Source organism: Cnephaeus nilssonii, assembly GCF_951640355.1.
Source record: "Cnephaeus nilssonii genome assembly, chromosome: 7".
Taxonomy (NCBI): domain Eukaryota; kingdom Metazoa; phylum Chordata; class Mammalia; order Chiroptera; family Vespertilionidae; genus Cnephaeus; species Cnephaeus nilssonii.
Window position 1 is genome coordinate 31,985,938 of NC_137078.1, and position 20,683 is coordinate 32,006,620.

Sequence of the window (20,683 nt, forward strand, 5' to 3'; positions counted from 1 at the left end):
AAACATTATTCTGCATGTTTATATGACAGTGTTTTTGAATGAGAATAACATTCAAATCAACAGACTAAGTAAAGCAGATTGCTCTCCCTAGTGTAGGTGGGCCCTATCAAATCAGTTGAAGGCCCGAATAGAACAAAAAAGCTGACCTTTATCCAAGTAACAGAGAATTCTTTTCTGCCTCACAGCCTTCAAACTGAGACTTTGGCTATGTTCCTGCCTTTAGACTTGAACTAGAACATCAGCTTTTCCTGGTCTTGACCCTGTTGGGTTTCTGACTAGAACTCCACCATCAATCTCCTGGGTTTCCTATTGCCAACTCATCCTGCAAATCTTGGGACTTGTCAGCCTCCATAACCTCATGTGCCAATTCCTTACAATAAATCTCTTTCTACCTATCTGTTGCAGAAGACCAAAATATGTCACCCCCAAATATGTCTCTTTGCCATAAGAATTATTTTGCACTGATAATTTTGAGAAACAAGAGAAACTCTAAAAACCAAGTAGAAATAATTCTTTTGTAAGAAAAATTTACATTTATAAAGGTGTCTCCTCTGTATCTGATGGAGGGGACAGAGGAGAAATGTTGGGGGTGAGATATACAGAGACCAGCTCCTGGGTGCTGGGCACAGAGGATGGTTCATGGGGTCACAGTGCTGGAAACCAGAAGAACAAGAGATGGAGGGTCAGCTCCAGGGTGTAAGAAGGCAGTTCTTTAGCATCTAGGGTGGGGGCTCCAGACAACCCCTGATGTGTTGTCTGGATTCTTCTCCCTGAAAACATGAGCTTTTAAGTTGTGTTTTTCTTATTGATGTTTGTCTTCTCTCTGTTTATTCACCTGTTCCCTTGGAGATGCAAGGAGGAGCTGTGGCCTGTGGCCACGTTTCCCCTGAGTGGGATGAGGATTTGGGAGCAATGGGAGCAAGGAGGGAGGGGGCCTGAAAGGCCTGCTGCTGCCCCGGGGAGCCCTCAGAGCCTCCTGGGAATGTGGCCGGCCCACCGCCCTTCCGTAGTAAATGGAGCTTTCCCTGATAACACACAAAAACCAGAGGCCTTTCTGCAGACCCAGAGGCTCTGCAATTTCAGTGGCCCACACGCTTCTCCTTTGCCAAAGGAGCGCAGGATCCTGTGGCCCGGGGCCATCGGAGATGTGTGGGCTGGGCAGATGTCCATTTCTGACAAGAACGGCAGTTTGAACAGCCTGAAGATTTCGAAATCAGGCAAGGAAACTTCTGCACCAACATCCCACTCTCCCTCAGCCAGGACCTCGTGCTGCCCCTGCCCACCCGCCCCAGCCGTCAGGCCGAGCCCCATGCTGAACCCCGTGGAAGCGGACTCTCACTCCACCTGACTGCCCTGGCTGCCTGGCTGTTCCCCGCTTTCTCCGGGGCGAGTAGGCTGTGGTGGCAGTGTGACCAAGGGCACCCCCCTGTCTCTATGCTCCCCCGCATGTGAAGCAGCTGGACCTGCATGTCACTGTCTTCCACGAAGGCAGGCAGGGAAGGAGAATGCATGCAGGCCTGGGAGGAAGCGCAGTCAGCCCAGAGGGGAATCAGATGGGCGAAAATGAAAATGAATGCTCCTTTCTGTTCCTCTTGGGTTTCCTTTCACAGTGTTACTGAAACGAGGGTCAAAAGGTTGTCTGGTTCATAAAACAAAACAAGCCCCTCCCGAAGACTGTAGGAACCAGCAGAGGAGACAGCGGGTCTCCCTCCGTGGCCCTCACTGGCACTGAGTCACACTTTATGTTTGAAGAGCATTGTTGAGATATAATTCATATACCATACAATTCACTCTCTATGCAATTCAATGACTTTTGCTATATTCGCAGGACTATGCAACTAGCACCACTACCTAATTTCAAACATTTTTATCACCACCACTCCTCCACCAATCCCACACCCTTTAGCCATTACCCACTCCAGTCTTCCAATCCCTCAGTCCTAAACTGCTTTCTGTCACTACAGACTTGACGATTCTGAATATTTCATGTAAATGGAATCATACAATAGGTGTCTTTTCTTTCCCTTAGCGTAATATTTTCGGGGTTCATTCCTGATGTACCAGTACTTCATTCCTTTTTATAGTAAACTGGAGGCCCGGTGAACAAAATTCATTCACAGGTGGGGTCCCTAGGTCTGGCCAGTGATCAGGGCCAATCAGGTTCCCCGCCTCCCCGCCTCCTCCTTCCCTCGCCACCTGCATCCGCCGCCACCCACCCCCGATTCCCTGTCCCAGCCTGGGACCCAGCCCTGATCAGGCAATCGGGGCCTGCTCGCCTAGGGGAGGGGGGGAGGGACCTGGGAGGTTGGCTGCCAGCCCTGAGGAGAAAGCTGGCCCTCGGTCCCCCTAGGAAAGGGGCCACATCCGCCACCACCCACCCCCAGTTCCCTGTCCCAGCCTGGGGACCAGGAGGTTGGCCAGCACACCCCATTGGCAATTGGGGCCTGCAAGCTGAGGGCAGCTCCTGCATTGAGCGTCTGCCCCCTGGTGGTCATTGTGTGTCATAACGACCGGTCGTTCCAGTCGTTCTGGTCACTCCAGTCATTCCGTCGTAAAGGCCACTTAGACTTTTATATCTACACTAATAAAAGAGAAAGATGCAAATTGACCATACCTCTGTGACACCCACCAGCCAATCAGGAGTGATTATGCAAATTAACCCAACAAAGATGGTGGGTTAATTTGCATATGCAGGCACCAAGCAGCCTGGGTCCCGGGGACAGGTGCCAAGCCCGCAGCCTCCCGGGACCATTGCCACCCCAGAAGGCGAGGGCAGCCACGCCAAGCCACACCTGCAGGCTCCTGGGACCACTGCCAACCCCTGGAGGCGAGGGCGGCCATGCCAAGCCACGCCCACAGGCTCCCGGGACCACCGCCGGCCCCGGGAGGCAAGGGCAGTCACGCAGCTTGACAGCAGACAGCAGGGCCTGCTTGGCCATAGCCGCGGCGACCCACAAGCAGGCAAGCGGGTCTGCAGGCAGCACCCAGCAGGGTCTGCTTGGCCGTCACCAGGGCAACCCAGGAGCAGGCAAGCGCGGCCCACAGGCAGCACCCAGCAGGGCCTGCTTGGCCATAGCCATGGTGTGGAGCAGGCAGGCCCCGCAGAGAGCAGAGAACCATGGGGAGCAGACCTAAGCCGTCAGTAGGACATTCCCTGTTGGCTCCCAGATTGGAGAGGGTGCAGATCAGGCTGAGGGCAGGTCGGGCTGAGGGACCCCTCCCCATGCACAAATTTCGTGCACCGGGCCTCTAGAATATAGATAATAGTCCATTGTGTGAATATACCACATTAATTTAGTCATTCATTATGGTCATTTGGGTTGCTTCCACTTTTTAGCTATTATGAATAATCTATTCAAGCACAAGTTTTTGTGAGGACTTACATTTTCAGTTCTCTTGGATATAGACCAAGGAGAAGAATCACTTGGTCATATAGTAAACTCTATGTTTAATCTTTTGAGGAACTACCAGACTGTTTTCCAAGGCACCATTTTAATGTACCGTTGCATTCCTACCAGCAATGTATGAGGGTTCCAGTTTCTTCACACCCTCAGCAACAATTGTTCTTCTGTTGATAGTCATCCTGGTAGGTCTGAAGTACTATTTCATTGTGGTTTTGATTTGCATTTCCTTGATGATTTCAACCTCTGTTTGTGTGAGATTAAACTTATTTCATAACTTTAAAACCTTTCATCTTTCAACCCAGTCCCCTGCCTTCTGCTCATTTGTCACTCCAAGGAGAGTGCAAACTTTTCTCCAGGTCAGTTTCCTGACCACCCTGAGAAATTTTGGGTCCATTCTGGCATTTTTTGAGATTCCTCACCACTAACCCCTTGTCAATTGCTATTATTTGAAATCTCACACCTCTCTTTATAAAATCAGGGATTCTTCAACAAGTTAATAACAGAAAGAAAAAGGTAAAGGGATATTGTTCTAAATTTAAAAACATATAAGAGACATAGCCAAATATAATGTGTGCGTTGTATTTGTATTATGATTTGAGCAAACTGACAGTAAAAAGACACTTTGGGGGCATTCTGAGAACACTGAGTATGCATAAAGTATCAGATGACACTATAGAATTGCTGCTAATTATGTTAGGCATGATGATGGTGTAGTTAGATAAGAAGATGTCCATATTTGTAAAGAGATATCTACTAAAGTAAGTAGGAATGAAATGACATGATGTCTAAATTTTGCTTTAAAACACATCAGAAAGGAACAAAAAGAAAGGGACAAAGTATGGATGGCAAATTTGGATGATGGGATATGGATGTTCATTCTACTTTTCTTTATATATGCTTAAAAGTTTTATAATAATAATAATAGATCTCAAATAATAATAATAAGATCTCAATGTAAACTAAAAACTCCACAAAATATTTGAGTCTGAAGCTGTAAAATGATGATCATCTATGTACAGTTGAAATCTTCTTAGGTCTAATACTTAAAAAGTAACAGAGCTGATTCGAACATACATATTGTGTTTTAACTTACAACCTACAATGTTAGCCAATGTTTTGATATTGGGCTAAGTCTTGATTTTTCTTTTGAGAATGGGTCCTCTTGATGGGCATTTGTGTTTTCTTCTACATAGCCTACAGCCATAATGTCTCATCCACAATTTTTAATTATGGCTTCTTCAAAGTGGAACAAGAAGATATGGATGCTACAGAGCAACCTGAGTGCAGAATATTTCTATATTTGTATTATTTTTCAACAAACACCAATATTTATTCCATATAACAAAAGTAGACTGCAAATATTTTTAGGAATTTAGTTTTATTTACTCCTTACTAAGCATTAATTTGGTTTCTATATAACCAACAACTCTCTTCTTTGCACTCGTACTTAACTGATTTATAATATTCACCTAATAAATAGTCATCATTAGTTCCAAGGATGACTGCTAATAACGGGCTGGGGGATAAGCATAGCTGGCTCTTGGTCAGCACCGAGCTTAGCTGGTGGGAGCAAAGTGCATGGTGCAGCCTCCTGACATGGGGTGTCCACCAGCATTTTTTACAGAAAGATGGAAAGCATGGTTACATAGTAAGCTAAGAGGAAGTCTGTTTTACAAATTTCTTCCCTGTTTGGAAAAAATCTGAACTGACTGAATTTTCCATCTTACAGCAGGTTCTTTGGGTGATGGGTTCCTGGCCATAAGCATGCTGAGTCGAGTGGAGCCCACATGGTGGCACAGATAGGAAGTGTTCACTGCACACACGGGCAAGTGGCCAGGCCCGGAGGGAGCCAACAGAGACAGGGGGCCGGGAGATAAGGAAGAGGGTGAATTTTTTCAGTCGAGTAACGTTGGCTACTTTCCTCTCCAGAGATTAAATTTGTTCAACTGGTTTCCACAGCAAAGCTATGCTGAGGATGGGGCCAGTGACTGAAAACCAAACCTTCTGGACTCAGTCACAGCCTCTTTTTCAAAACTTAGTCCATCCTCCTGGGTGAGGCTGGGAGTGACTGAGCATTTGTTTCCTGCTGCCAGGTGCCTTAGCAGCCACGACCTTATAGAACATCATATGCTTCTTGTGGGACCGAGAGAGAATGATTATGAATCATAAATGTTGGAGTAGGAAGGGGCTTTAGTGGCCCCTACTCCAACCTTCCCATGTCACAGATTGAGGTCTAGATTGAGGGTGTGACTTGTCACTGACTTGACCACCATGATGACCATGTTCAGCAAACTTAGACATGCTAATTACATATTAATTCCAAAGTTCTGCTTACAATTATCTGAAGCTCAGATGGATGCTCTCTTGATGGATGATAAAATGAGGAGCAAAGTGACCGCTGGAAGTACTGACAAGGTGACAGTAGAATATAAGGGCGACTCATTGCTGAGTGAGAAAGGCGCTCCAGTGACCATGGAGTCCAAAACTTTTATTTTGTAGTTGAGGACACCAAAGCTATGAGCAGGTAGTGACAGAATTCCAATTTTAAAATTGGAACTTTAAAATTGGAAATTCATGATTTGAAATATGTAATACCCAGACTGCTAAGAGCCCTATGTTGACTGGGTTAATTTCATCTCATGCATCTCCATCTCCAGTACCTGGCAGAGAACATGCTAAGTTCTTGATAAATGCCCTGTAACTGAATTGTGAAACTTATCATTCAGGTTAACATAGCATAAGGCACAATGTATACTCTATAAGGGGACTAAAGGGAGTCAAGACCACAGCTGTTGAAGGGGTAGGAAAGGTTTCCTGGAAGAGATGTCCTTGAAAAACAGGCAGAATTCGAAGGGTTGGTTATGCAGATGCAAAGTGGGAAGAGCATGTTCTTCGCAGAGGAACAGCATGTTAAGGATGCAGAGGGCAGGGTGTCTGTGGTTCGGGGAACAGCCAGACATCCAATTGGCCACAGTGTAGCGCTGGAGCGGGGGAGTAGAGGTTACGGGCTTGTCACCGAGGGCCAAGAACTCTCTGTCCTTAATTGTTCATGAGGCTTTGGAGAACCCTCCAGTTTTGAAGGGCGGGAAGGACATACAAGATCCATCCTTAGAACAAGACCCTACAAGAAGCTGATATTCAGTTCAGAGACAGGAATTTTCCCCCACTTCATCCAAATGCTCTGGTTCTCTGAAAAGGTCAGAAAAACACTAGTGACTGTCTGTCTTGGGAAATACTTTCAGACCATTGAAGTTGTCAGGGAGATAAGCATCCTTAGGATGGTTCTGGTGATCCAGGCCCATTCTGGCTCAGGCAATATAAGGACGCACAGATTAGCTTAGCTGGAGAAAAATGTCTGTTAAGTATTCTAAATTCTTCAGAAAAGTTCAGGCTCAGTTCAAATTTGGGATTGAGATTTGAGCCAATTTTGATTTTTATCAGCATCTGTTTTCCCCAAGACTTTAATAAAAGAAAGGTTGTTTGTATTAGTTCTGATGACCCCAGTGGAAGAAAGAATAATGACAGTTTATTGAGTGTCTCCTTTTAGGCCCTCTATTAGACACATTTACTATATATTTTCACTAATCTTTTCAGCAATTTTGAGAGGTAGATAGCTTTGAAGGTGTGTGTGTGTCCGCTACTGCTCTTGACTGTTTAGCAAGGTTTTCCATCACCCTGGTATTGGTGGCCATGTGACTGGAAACTGGCCAATCAGAATCACTCATCTCCAGATCACAGTGATTGGACCAAAGAGTCAGCACAGGACCCAACCTGCATCAATCACAGTCCTTTCCTGAGAAGCATTTTCTGCTCGACTAGGCCACTAACAACTGCACTGCAGTCCAGCCTCTACCTCTGCCCAGTCCTGCTTCCTTTACTTCCTCACAGGTGTCTACCTGAGAACAGACCTTAAACACCTTCTTGCTCATTTATCACTTTCTCGGAGTGGCTTCCCAGGGACCAAATCAAAGAGGAGGAGGAAGGGGTGATAGTGGTGGGGGTGAGGTGCTGACGTCTGACTTTACAGAGAATGTTTCTCTTTTTGTACAGTATAATTAAAAATAAAAATACAGTCCTATCTGTATTTTTGGCTCAGCGGATAGAGCATCGGTCCGTGGACTGAAGGGTCCCAGGTTCGATTCCGATCAAAGGCATCTACCACGGTTGCAGCCTCAGTCCCTGGCCCTGGTCCAGGCACATGCAGAAGTCAACCAATCCATGTGTCTCTCTCACATCAATGTTTCTCTCCCTGTTTCTCCCCCTCCCTTCCTCTCTCTCTAAAAAAAAAATCAATGGAAAATAATATCCTTGCCGAGACCGGTTTGGCTCAGTGGATAGAGCGTCGGCCTGCGGACTGAAGGGTCCCAGGTTCAATTCCGGTCAAGGGCATGTACCTTGGTTGCGGGCACATCCCCAGTGGGGGGTGTGCAAGAGGCAGCCGATCAATGTTTCTCTCTCATCGATGTTTCTAACTTTCTATCCCTCTCTCTTCCTCTCTGTAAAAAATCAATAAAATATATTTTTAAAAAAAGAAAAAAAAGAAAATAATATCCTCAGGTGAGGATTAACAAAAAATATAAATAAATTAAAAAAAATACAAGCATTCTGGAAGTCCTCAGAGTCCATTAAATTCTTTTCCCAAGGAAGACTTACTAGTAAACCAGCAACCTTTCCAGTGGCTGCCAGGGGTGTTGGGAAAGTTTATAGGTGGTTTTGCCTAAAGGCCAGAGAGTGACTCAGATGGCCTCTCCAGGATGCCTCTAGGTTTGAGTTTCTATCAATTATGCTTTACATATCTAAGAGCTGTTTCAAATGGATGTTTTCAGAGAAATTTGCAGTTTGTGTGGGGTGAGATCCAGTGCCTTTTTTGCTGAGTGGGCATGGATGATGGATGCCTCTGAGTAAAAAGAGGGTGATTGGTCAGCCTGTTAACTCATTACCCTCATGCTCCATCACCGACATCACTGCTGTGCTCAGGTCTGTGGTGGGAATATTTGAAATGGGCATTCTGAGAGCTAAGATAGCAAGAGGCCTCTCCAGAGTGGGGCAGAGACCCTCTCTGCAAAGCTATTTGGTCAGTGATGGAGCTGCCTCACACACCCCCTGCTGAGGGACCCATAGGGGCTGCTTGCTGAGCTGTGTGCCCGGAGACACTGTATCCACCTGGAAGACAGAAGGCCTTTCTCCAATCTCCAAGCAGGCGCCACACTGACTGCTTTCTCCCTGCCTTCCCTCCTTCTAATCACTTTCCCGTCAGAATTAAACAAGAGTATGAGACCCAGCGTAAATAATTGCCAGGGACTGAGACACACCTGTAGTGGGCAGGTTTGTTCACAGTTCATGGGCATAAAGATTTAATTTGTTTTCACATTAAATAGGCTAATTGGATATGACAACTAAATTTATCATTGTCATTTCTATGACAAAAATGGGATTTGGAACATTAAACAAAGAACTTGCTTTTTTTTTTTAATATAAGTTTTCATGCAGAAAGTTCACAGAGTTTACCTGTAATCTTAGCTCACAGCACACAGAAAGATCAGAGCTGGGCATGCCGAGTTTACTGAAAAGCTTAGAGAAAGACCAAACAGAGACAATACAATTTTCCTTCCCTTTTTTTATGCCCATGCCAAAATGTGCTACTCAACACCTTAACAACTTTCCTGTGGAGGTAATTCTACCTTCCTGTAGTACAAGCACCTGAGGAGAAGGTGGGGTCCGGTCAGAGGCACATTGCAGCCGAGGCCTCACGGCCAGGGCCTGTGGTCACTCTGATGGGGCCAATGAACCCCATGTAAGGGGCAGGGCAGGCCACGTCTGGTAAGTTACGTACACAGCAGTGAGACAGGGGCCGAGGGTCCTGGGGTTGGTGAAAGCAATGAACACATTTGTGCCCTAAACCCGCATTCTGAGTAGGACAGGAGGAGCCACTCTAGAGAAACCAGAGTCGATGAGAAAATAATGTGGCCTTGAGTTGTTCTCAAGACCCATTTGACTTAATAATATTAGTAAAAGAATACACAGACTAGCACACAAATGAACAGGCCAGCCTGAATGACAGGCCCAGGGGATAGCACATGCTTGTGCATGTTGAGACTCTGCCTTTGAGTTTACCATGCTTTTTATATATATTTATTGATTTCATTTACTGAGGAACTTGTTTCTAATAGGAAAGAAAAGTAGGAAGTCACTAACACCTTAGCAAGAGTGAGTTTGTCATCTGAAACAAGGAAATAAGAAGCAGGGTTGGGAGTTGTATGAGGGCTGGAATGATGATGGGCATGGGCGGGAACCTGGAAGTGAAGGGGGAAGAGGACCTGATGCTAAGTTTATCCCCATCCTGCAAGCTCACCTTTTCCATGAAATTGTCTGCATTTAAAGGCCACACTGTGTTCCGTCTTAGCCTCTGTTTGGCAGCAGTAGATTGGAAGATGTGGGTTTTCTTGTTCCGGAACAACTTCTAGACACAAACGACAAATCCCATGGCCTGATGTTCTTGAGTAAGGTTTGAGCTGCAGGACCCCCCTGGATCAGAGAGCAGCCAGTCTTACTAAAAAACAAACCTCCCTGAGCAAGTTCAAAAGTTGTTTTGAATTCCAAAGTTAGTGTGAAGCAGCTAAGAAAATAAATGCAGGTGGGAATAACTGTTAGTAGGAACACAGTTGTTCTATTTGTTCTATGGGGTTCCGTACCTAGAGATATTTCCCCTCTTGCAAACAGAAAGAACAAAAGTCACAACAGTCAGAGAGTATGTAGCTCTGGATTATCTGGGTTTCTTATATTCCAAAATGTTTTTCTGTACAAAAGATCTCAGATCACATGGTAGCCCACCCATCCACCCATCTATCTACATATCCAACCATCTACCTATCCATTAACCTGTCATCCATCTGCCCATCCATCCACCCTTCCACCCATCTAGCCATCCTTCCATCCATCCACCCACCCACCCATTCATCCATCTACCTACCAAACACTACTTGATACTCATTGCATGTGCCATGCTCAGGACAGTCAGCCACATGTACCCACTACTCACCAGGTGGACAGGAAGTAAGCAGTTCTCTTCTTTGGTAAAGGAAGTTTCTTGCAGGCATGATAAGACCAAATAAGATCCAGTGGAGCATAGACATAAAGAGACAGGCTCTGGAGTTAGCTGTTTTAATCAAGATTCTGACACTTTCTTTCCATGTAAGAGAATTTTCTAACCTTAGTGCCTTGGTTTCCTCTTCTGTAAAGTGAGTGAATAATAATAGTTTCTACCCTACACGATTGTTGAAAGAATTAAATGAAACAATGGATATAAAGTGCTCAGAATTATTTCTGGCACATATAATGTGCTCAATAAATTTTAGCTAGTATTACTGAAAGTAGAGTTACGGTGAATTCTGCAGAGTCTAAAGAGGTAATGGGAAAGGGGAGTTTCCTATGGCACAGTGAAATGTGTTCAAGTCCATGACAAGACTCTGGGGACACTTTACAGATGCCACAGGCACTGAGCATAGAAGGAGAAAGTTGGTGGTAGTGGGCAGTATTCAAAATCTACGGTCTTCTCAACACGTTTATCTTCATGTAACCAGAGGTCCAGCAAAAACTCAAGCCAATTGTTCTGCCAAAAAGAATCCTGGTGAGGAAATCCAGGGTTTGGGGACATCACCAGGAAGAAGAGAGGGGGGCAGGTCAGAAGACCTAGGTGGCAGAACTCTTACAGGATCCGGATAAGGAGGATAAACTGCCAGCCAGAACACCCTGCTGAGGTTTTGATAGACAAGATGACCCCTAAGCCTGCTAAATATTCCCTATTAAATATTCCCCAAGGAAGCAGCTGATAAAGGGGATAAGTTGGAGGAGAGACAAATGCCAGGTCTAAGACCGAGGGGTTTCATGGTCAATGTGGCAGCTTCTACAAACCCATGTCCGGAGAAAGAATGTCCAGAGAAAGGAAAGACCCTGTACTAGAATGTCTGGAGAAAGGAAAGACCCTGGACATGTGGGAGGAATTGTGTGCTTGCTTCATCTTCTCCAAAGACCAAGGAATGTCTTTGGACCATGGAGGTGGGTGCTCTTTCCAGATCATATGCTAATCTAAGCAGCCAACCCTAGACCTGAAGATCACCCAAACAAATTTCTTTTGGTAAAAGTAAAAAACAAAACAAAAAACACTTTCTCACTAGAAAAAAAGGTAATAGGGTGGTTCAAGTAATTGCTGTGAATATTGTCTTGTTAAGTTATTCCTAAAAAGGGGGGAATGAACCATCTCTCCCTGCCCATTCACTGTCCACTCCAGCAAATACAGGAGAGAATAGAAGGGACTTAATAGTTGTTAACTGGCCCAACAGCTCTTAACAAGGATGGGCTCTGTATTGAGTACCTTGGATATATGATCTCATGGAATCCTTAAAGATTCTCCAAGAGATTTGTCTCCATTACTGTATATGGAGAGGTGAAGGGATGTGCTCAAAGTCTTAATGCCAGTGAGAGGTAGAGGTTGATTTGAATTCAGTTTTCCCTTTTCCAAATCCCAGCGGCTTTCTATTATTGCCCCTCAACACCCCACCCCGCTCCATCCCAAGGGACTGCTTGTGGAGGGGAACAAAGCTGAGCCTGGGAGAGGAAAATGCCTACAGCTCCCCGAGAGTGCCGAAGGGAACAATGACACTGAAGTCTGTGGAGGGCTCTGCAGCTACAGTCTTTAAGTCTTTGGCTCTTGGGAAGGTTTCTTTGGAAAGACTCTAGTCTGAACAAAGGGCAAGGATATCTTGTGAATGACTTGTCTGGGGGTGGCAGCTGGGTGGAGAGGGGAAAGAAAAAAGATCAACCGAAGAAAGAGGGGACAGGGCAGTGGGCTGGAGGCCAGCAGTACCAGCTTAGTGGGATGGGGATGGGTGAGTCCTCCGTGCTATTTTTCATTCAGCATGTTCCTCAGAGTGAAGTGTGGGAGTGTGGCTGGAGGTTGCTCCGCCAGTGCTAGGAAGTATAAACACATTTGCTCCTCCCAGCAGCATTTTGAGGTGTTGTTGATTGACCTTACTCCCTAGGACGTGATGTTTAACTATATCATTTAAACTAGTAACATAATAATCAGTATTTACAAATTAACAAATAGCATATGGGATTTTAAGTACATTAACTATTACACCCAGATATTTGTCTATTTCATTTACATCTGGACACATTTTTATATTCACCTCAACAAAATCCTTTCTTAAGTGCCCATTGGGTGACAGGGGCGCTGTAATGTTGAGGGTCACCTCGAAGGTGGTCATACATCCACCGCTGCACTCTCACAGAGATGATAGCTGCATCCTAACTCACATGGTGCAGCCCAGCATAAGTCTGTCCTCAGTCACGGGGTGTTGAGTTGTTGCTGTCATTTAAGAGATAAAGAAATAAGAGACTCTAGTGGGTTAGGAAACTTGGCCAAAGCATACAAATAATAAAGAGCAGAGCTGGCTGGTTCTAGAAGTTTTCCGACGTCCCACCCAGGGCACAAGCCACAATACCAAGCTGGAGTGCATGGAAATGTTACCTCCTACTCTATTGGGAGCAGAGCCCCGTCGCGGGGCAAGGCCACAAAGCGTGGGCCTGTACGCTACGGAGCTGGAGGATATATAGACACATGTTATTCTTGGATCCGGCCACTGCCCAGGGTCATGCCACACACACATAAATTTGTTTTTCTTTTGTTAATTTGTTATCAGTTCATGATAGCCGGGGAGCAGAACTAGCAACAATTGATCATTTGCTTTAGAAATTCCCACTTTTTTTTTCATTTCAGACATTATCACTTTTTATCTCACATTCTTTTTAACACTCAGAAGCAGCCCTAGACACTCCTGTAAGGAGCACTTCCCAGGAACCCCCTCCCTGGGACTCGCTCACACCACTCCTTTGGAGGGGACAAGCTCAGGGGAATGTTTGCAGATGTGTGGTAACATAGGAAATGCTAGGAAAAGGGACTTGGCAGAACAGTCAATTGCATCTGTTGCTCACGCTGCAAGTTAATGTGTTTTGATCACTGATATTAAATGTAGTCATTGTTAGAGGATGTTTTTTTAAATCACGTTTTATTGTGATTTTGGAAGCTATATTGGCACAAGTCAAAAAAATGTGATCTCCCGATGTAAATTTAAATAAATGTTAATAATCCCTTAAGTAAGAAGTGCATGGAAGATGTGTCCGTGTGTTTGTGTGTGTGCATGGGTGTGTGTTTCAATCTTCCCCACTCACTATGGGACAAGTCAAGCTGTCAGCAGCAGAACTCTCTGGGTAAAATCATGCTGATGCCATCCGCTGTTCTCTACCTTGCTGCCTTCTCACCATTCGATTGACCATGAAGTGCTTGTTGATATTGCACACTCCTCCTTTTCCCTTCCATCCTCTCTCCAGGCCCCAGATGGCCCTCCGAGCTGTTCACCCTAAAACACTCCTCTTAGGGAGTCAGTTGGAAATGTCAGAATGTTAGTGTGAGAAGAGAGTTGGTAGATCCCCAGGAGCCAGGCCCTCATTGTATGCACAGAAAAAGGTTCAAGGACCAAGGGCTTCCGTCTTCGGTGGCCCATGTCAGGCCAGACTCTAAGAGTGCTGTCAGGGACCTCTTAATGCTTTCCCAGGGCCCCCTGATGAAGGGGATCAGCTTTTGAGATCCCGGCACAACTCTACTCTTTGTCTTGCCTCTCTGTCCTCAAACTCCTACCCCCAAACCCACCTCTCTGACTGGGCCTGGCGCTGGGGGCCATGCAGGAAGGCCATTCCAGGTCCAGGCTGCTGGCAGGGGTGGGTAAATACTTCCACTTGGAGAGGACTTGCCTGCGCTAAGTCGTCATTGTCAAGCACATTTATCATGACCGTTTGAAGTGACAGCCTTTAAGTGACTACAAGTTTACAGTTTCCGAGGGACCAAGAGCCAGAAAAGCAGATGTTAATTCTCAGCAAGAGTTAGACTTTGTTGGCAAACGTATCCTTCCTTTCTTCACACATATAATTCACCACCTAAATCCTGCAAAGGGGTCTCATTGTTCCAAAGATAAAGTCCAGACCTACAAAGGGCCCTCAAGGTCAGACCTTGCTTACCTCTCCGGCCTCACATTGTCCACCGTCCCCTCTGAGTACATCCAGCCACCCCATCTTCTTTCTCACAGGTAGGGGTCTTGCCCTGATCCCCTCAGTTCCTGACCAAGCCCCTATCTGTGCCCCAGTTATGGACTCTCTTGCCAACTTAGCAATCTCCGCAGGACTTATATGATGGTAGTCAAGCAATTAACTAGTGGCTGTTTACTCCACATTCCTGAATGTCAGCTCCCAGAGGACAGGAACCATCTCTGACTTATTCCCCCAAGACCATGATGGGTACAAAGTATTTATCTAAATGAATGATGGGGGTCATGGGTCAGAATATCTGGGCAGCCACACTGCATATGGGGTTTGGGGTTCCGCCCAGCTGATTAGTTCTTGGAACCAGAGAAACGAGACATGGCCTGGGTGGGTGGTGGGGACGCTCAGAGGACAGGCCTGCAGGCCAACTTGGGTGAGGAGGCTCAGCCAGGTTGCATTTCACAACAAGGCCTTGGACAGACTCCCTCCGTGTTCCGCAGAGAGAATGCTCTGGGGTTTGGCTTTCTGGTTCCATGTTTTTCTGAGCCACACAAGACTGGAAGGAAAAACAGCTTAGAAGGAAATACAGCATCCATTTATTCCTTGATGGCCTGAGAAATCCTCATGAGGAACTAGACAAGATGGCGTAGCCAAAATCCTTGTCTACATTGCACAGCCCAGAGGGACCCTGCTCTTCGGTGGGCACTGGGAAAGCCCAGCGGGTGTTTGCAGCTCCTGCTGAAAGAACTCTGCTGGCTTTGGAGTAGGAAAGCCTGGGGTTTGAATCTCTGGGTTTCCATGACTAGTCGTGTAACCTCCCTTTGAGCTTCAATATCCTGTTTTAATAAAATGGACATAATTACTGGGCCACTATAGGAATTAATAGATAGGTGAAGCGCCTGGCCTAGAGGAGGCACTGTAAGTAAAAAAACTGCTAAAAGTACTGATGGCTCATGACTGTGTTCCCTCCTGGAGGGATGTTTGGCTCTGAGCGCTGTGGATTTTGACCCTTCTTTTTACTAGGGGTTATATAATAGTCCACTGGGAGGCTGGAGTTTATATCGTTGTTAGGAAGTTTGTTTCTCAAATAATAGAAAATAATATTGTTTTAACTAACTCTTTGGCCCCATTGAATCCAGTTGCAGGGCTGATTCAGACATTTTATGGCTATAATATCTCCAACAATTAATACTCTCTTGGCTCAGTGGGCAGGGAGGCCACGCCCCCTGGAGACCACAGGAAATGCTGGGCTCAGGTGTGGAGCCCCATTACCAGGTCAGGTTAGGGAGAACACACACACACACAGAGGCTGCATTCCTGAGCTGTGAGCGTGGGGCTTTGTGCTTCTCTGCTCCTTATAAGGAGTGAGTTATCATCAGCCCCACGGAAAGGTCACGGCTCCTCTCTCCTCTCGAGTGGCTGAAATTAGCTTTGTACCTCAAAGGTGGGGCAGTGAATAAACGGGGAAATACGCCAGCACTTCAGAGAACCATCCTTGAGGATGTGGACAAACTGCAACTGAGCTGGAGCTCTTTGGTTTCGTTTGCTCCTAGGGACTCTCAGAAACCGTACTTGAACACCTCCCCCCCCCCCCACCCCCTTCTTTCCCTGAAGATGCACTTTTGCAGCGCAGGGGGCAGCCACAGAAGGTGGCCTGGTGGGAGGGTGGGAGGCGCGGAGTGTGTTCTAACCCTCCCCACAGCCATTTGTTCTTCCTTTTCGCTTCACCAGTAGTCCGTGAGCAGTGAAGCGTAGAGCAGGTGGTTGCTGAGAAGGAGCAGGAGATAGCGAAAGTGACAGGTGATGCTTTTCTTCCTCTCTGAAGAACCAGCTCCGCACCAAAGGCAGGACCCGAAGCAGCCAACCTGGGATCTCCAAGGCGCCAGCCTCGCCCCCTTGCTGGAGCCCCGCCCTGCCTCCCCCTCTCGGGCCTCAGGACTGGGTTGCACCATCTCGCACCCAGTGCACAGTCTGACACACTCGCTTCTCCGTGGTCTTGTGTGGACTGTGGTGTTTTCCTGGGCACGGTGGTCTGCCCTCCCCACCAAGACCACAGGTTCCGCATAGGTAGGTGGACGGCTTTTACTTCACCTGTGACCCTGGGGCAGTGCTGGGCATTAGACGGGTGCTCGGTGAAAGCTAGTTGGCAGCTTGAGAGACAGGGGATTAGGTTACACAGGGTCAGAAAGCCAGGGATCGCCTGCTTTCTGTGCTTTGCTGAGAAGGAGCCCAATATCATTGAGAGCTGGTTATCTAAAGGCTCCTCGGTCTCCACCCCACACTTGCTCCTGGTTCTCCCCGAAGCTAAGCAGGCCCAAGCATTCCACTCTCCCTTCCTCTTGTAGGCGGCCATACTTTAAATCCGCTTTCCAGATCCTCCTCCAGCCCCAAGTGAGGGAGCCCCACTGTGCACTCAGCACTGTGGGCGCTCAGACATCAGTGCAAAGAAAGCAGAGCTGTTCTCCAGCCCCCAGGGACCTTCTGTGGGGACCAGGAGTGAAAATACACACCAAGAGGGACTTCCTTGTTCCACCCAGCCCCCATCTGCCTTTCTTCTTAAAAACAAAACAAAACAAAAAACAAAACAAACAAAAAAACACCGTGAAATCTTTTGTCCTTTATCCAATTTCCTGCGATTACTTCCCACAGCCTGGAAACTAGGACCAACTTTTCAATGTCCCCTTTGTGGTTCCCTGACATCCTTCACAGATCCCCTGGTCTTTTATGGGTTTTATTGGTAATTGCGTAACAGCAAACAAGAAAGCGGGCATGAGGGAGTTACAAAGGTTCTCAAATCTTTTGGGTTAGCCCCTGCTAATAGAAAGTAAATCGGCTTAACTTTTCCGGTCAGGATATCGACAACATTGCCTTTAAAAGTTCACGCGCTTTAGCTCTTCCTGCTCCCTCAGGTCCTGCTTGACCTGAGAGGGGCGGAGCCAGCATGAGGCGGAGCCAGCGGAGTGCGCACCCACCCGCGGAGCTGCCCCCGCAGGACCCACAGAAGGTGAGTTGGACCCAGTGAGGCCTGGCCCTGAGCGGAGGATGCTCTCAGATGCCCATGCAGTCAGCACCAGGGCCAGGCTGAGGCACCGATATTTATGAGATAATGGCATCTAAACTCACAATGCTTAAAAAAACGGAACTTTGTGGTTATACTGAAGATCCCTCCATTGATGTGTCCAGAAAAAGGATCGATCTCTAATTTCACTAATAATAACATGAAGGAGGTTACGAGATCTCCAAAAGGATTGGTTGGCTGCTCGCATAAATACGTAAAACATTGGGACAAACTGCAAAGGGCCCAAACTACATAAGGCGATCTATGGCGCAAAGAAAGTTCATGCGTGTGCACCTGCCCCTGCCTGACTCTGCACAGCCCCCATCTCCTGTGGACCCTCCTTCCAGTCTGCCCCTCCCTGATCTCTCTCCAGGTGACAGGGCACAAGGGTATGAATACCTGCGTCTTTCTCCGTTTGTGGTCAGGTCCTTGGGCTTTGCCAGTTGCGAGCTTAGGAATAGTTGGGGGGACTCTCTTTCCCACCACTTGGCTCTCAGGAGACCCACTAGACTGGGTGGGGGGAGAAGGGGATGGGAGGAGGAACAACTCTTAGGGCCCTGGGTGTCCCCACCCGTAGCTCTGACCATGGCTAGTTGTTAAGGAAACAGTGCCCCTGAGCCGCAGGGCTGTTGGCATTGCTGTCAGAAAAGCTGGGTCAGAATCCCAGCACTGCCCTGGGCCTGCGGGCAACACACTCTGCCTTTCTGAGGATGGCTGCGAGGGTCCTAGGAGACATGTGTAGAAAAACACATTGAGAACCAATTAGATCTATGTAAATGCCAGGTATTATTACCCAGAAATGGACAGCAATCAAAGGGGCAGAATAGAACAGCCGTAGGATTCATGTCCACTTTATTCACCGCTTAATCCCCAGCACCTAGAGTGTTCCCTGACGCACAGTCGGCACTCAGTAAAGGTTTCTAAATGAATGAACAAATGAGTAAATTACCTATAGGTCCTTGGTGGTTCATCCCCTCTCCCTTTTAACCGGTGACATTTCAGGCTCAAAGTCCAAGAAATCGGGTTCTGTGTGAAAGTGGGAAAAGGCACTAGAAGAGGATGGTTTCTCGCTGTGTGGATTTGGGCCAATTCTTCATCCCTCTGGGCCTCCGTTTCCACATCTATCAAGTGGGAATGATAATCTGATCCACAGTCTTCATCCCAGGCTTTCATGGGTATGTGGTGCTTCTTAACTGTAACATGTTGCGTCACAGCAACCCAGAGGGGTACCCGGAAAGGACCCCTGCAGAGCCTCACCGAGGTGCCAAAGAGAAGCCAGTCTCAGAGACGAAGCAAACCTTTTAATTATTAGAAGTTGCTTGTATGAGTCAAGTTATCTGTGTGGGTAGAAATTTGTTTGGTTAGAAGTTGAATTCCTGATTTGTGTCCAATCTTTCCTAGTGATCCATTTAAGGAAAGGGAAACACTCCCACGCAGGATCAGTTTACAAAGTCTTGAGAAACCACTAACTCTCTGCACTTACCTAACAGCCTGCTCAAGTCAGAAGCCTTGCAGGAATGCGGCAGATAGGAAAGCTCTTATTTCATCACCGAAATACTATCTTTTCTGAAAGGCAGCGCTGAGCTCCAGCAGGCAGACCGCTTGGAAACAGTCCTCAGGGTACAAGTCTGCTTGGAGTGATTGCCTCCCTGTTATGCATATCAGATTTTCCTCAGTGCCCCCTCCTCCCTCTGCTGCCACCATCCTGCTCCCGCTCCAAATCCCACTCTACTTGCTGGCTGAGCCTAAAGTCTCTTTAATGAGGACAGTTTTTCACTGATGGTTGGAGAAACAGCCCAAATGAACTTATGTACCTCAAGATTCAACTTAATTCCTACAGGCTGTCACATGACACTCCTGAAAGGAGAGTGAAGTGAGGAGGAGATAATAGTGGGAGGGGTGACCTGGAGGACAGCAAAGGACCCAGGAAGGGAAACTGGGAGACAAAGGCAGAACTGGGTCAAGGGTCAGCTCTGGACCCCAGTGACTGAAGCACACATCTGCCCTTGGCCTCTGCAAAACAAGGTGTCAAACTGGAAATGTTCCAAGTTCCTTTCTAGTTCTGCTGCTGCTAAGTTTCCCAGGTCACCTGCCCCTATTGGGATTCAGCAAAATGTCGGAGATGCTTTTCCTTGCCCTCCCGGAATAAACAGAGACCCAGCGGGACACTTGACAGGGCCCTCTGAGGCACTCCCTCTATGTAGTTGGTTACACTTGAGTGTAGGAAGCATCAGACCTGTCCGGGTTCTGGTCTCCGCTGCTTACTGGCTGTGCGTCACCTTGGACAATCTTTACACCTCTGCTCCTTTATCGCTAGAAGTGAGAGAGATAGCTCCTGCCGGGAAAATTGGGAGGTCAGAGTTGATGTATTTCTTTTTTCTTTTCTTTTTTACGGATAATGTGCGGCTCATCACAAGGATTCTCTTGCCATTGGCTCCCTTCCTTTCATCTAGCTGACTGAGTCATATTGGCCTGGATGTGTTAGGAGGAGGTAAGTGCAACAACTGTTCTACAAATGTATTGGTTAAGCTATAGGCTAAGCTGCTGTAACAAAGAGATCGAAATGTGTTCAAATTTGGGGCCCAAATATGTTCAAATTTAATTTTTCTCTTATTCACAGAGATGGTCAGAGGCAGGAGGTTGGTGAGCAGCTCTTCTCTCTGAGACCCCAATTTTCTACATCCTGTGATTCAGAGCCCACCTCCCTTGGAGGCCCCAGATCCCTCATCCACAGGGACCGCACATGGTCACCCCCTTAGTGGACACTCAACACACACTGCCTACAGTGCTAGAGAACATGGTGACTCCTCCACCAGATTGGGAGCCCTGTAAGGTCAAAGATCATGACCTTTATCTCCCAACCCCACTCAGCCTCAGAAAAGTGCCTAGCATGGTACTTGGCACATGGTAAGCTCTCCAGGAGGATTTAGCCCTGAGTGAATGCATTCCTGGGGACTTCAGGAAGCCATGACATGAAAGCTGAGGTGTTTACTGAGTCATCACCATTGTACATATTTTTCAGCTTATCATGCAATTTCTCCATATCTTCCAATAAATGAAAGAAAACTATGTGTAACTTTGGTGAGTGTGTGTGAAAATGAACTCTCATGAAAGCCCTGGTCTCACC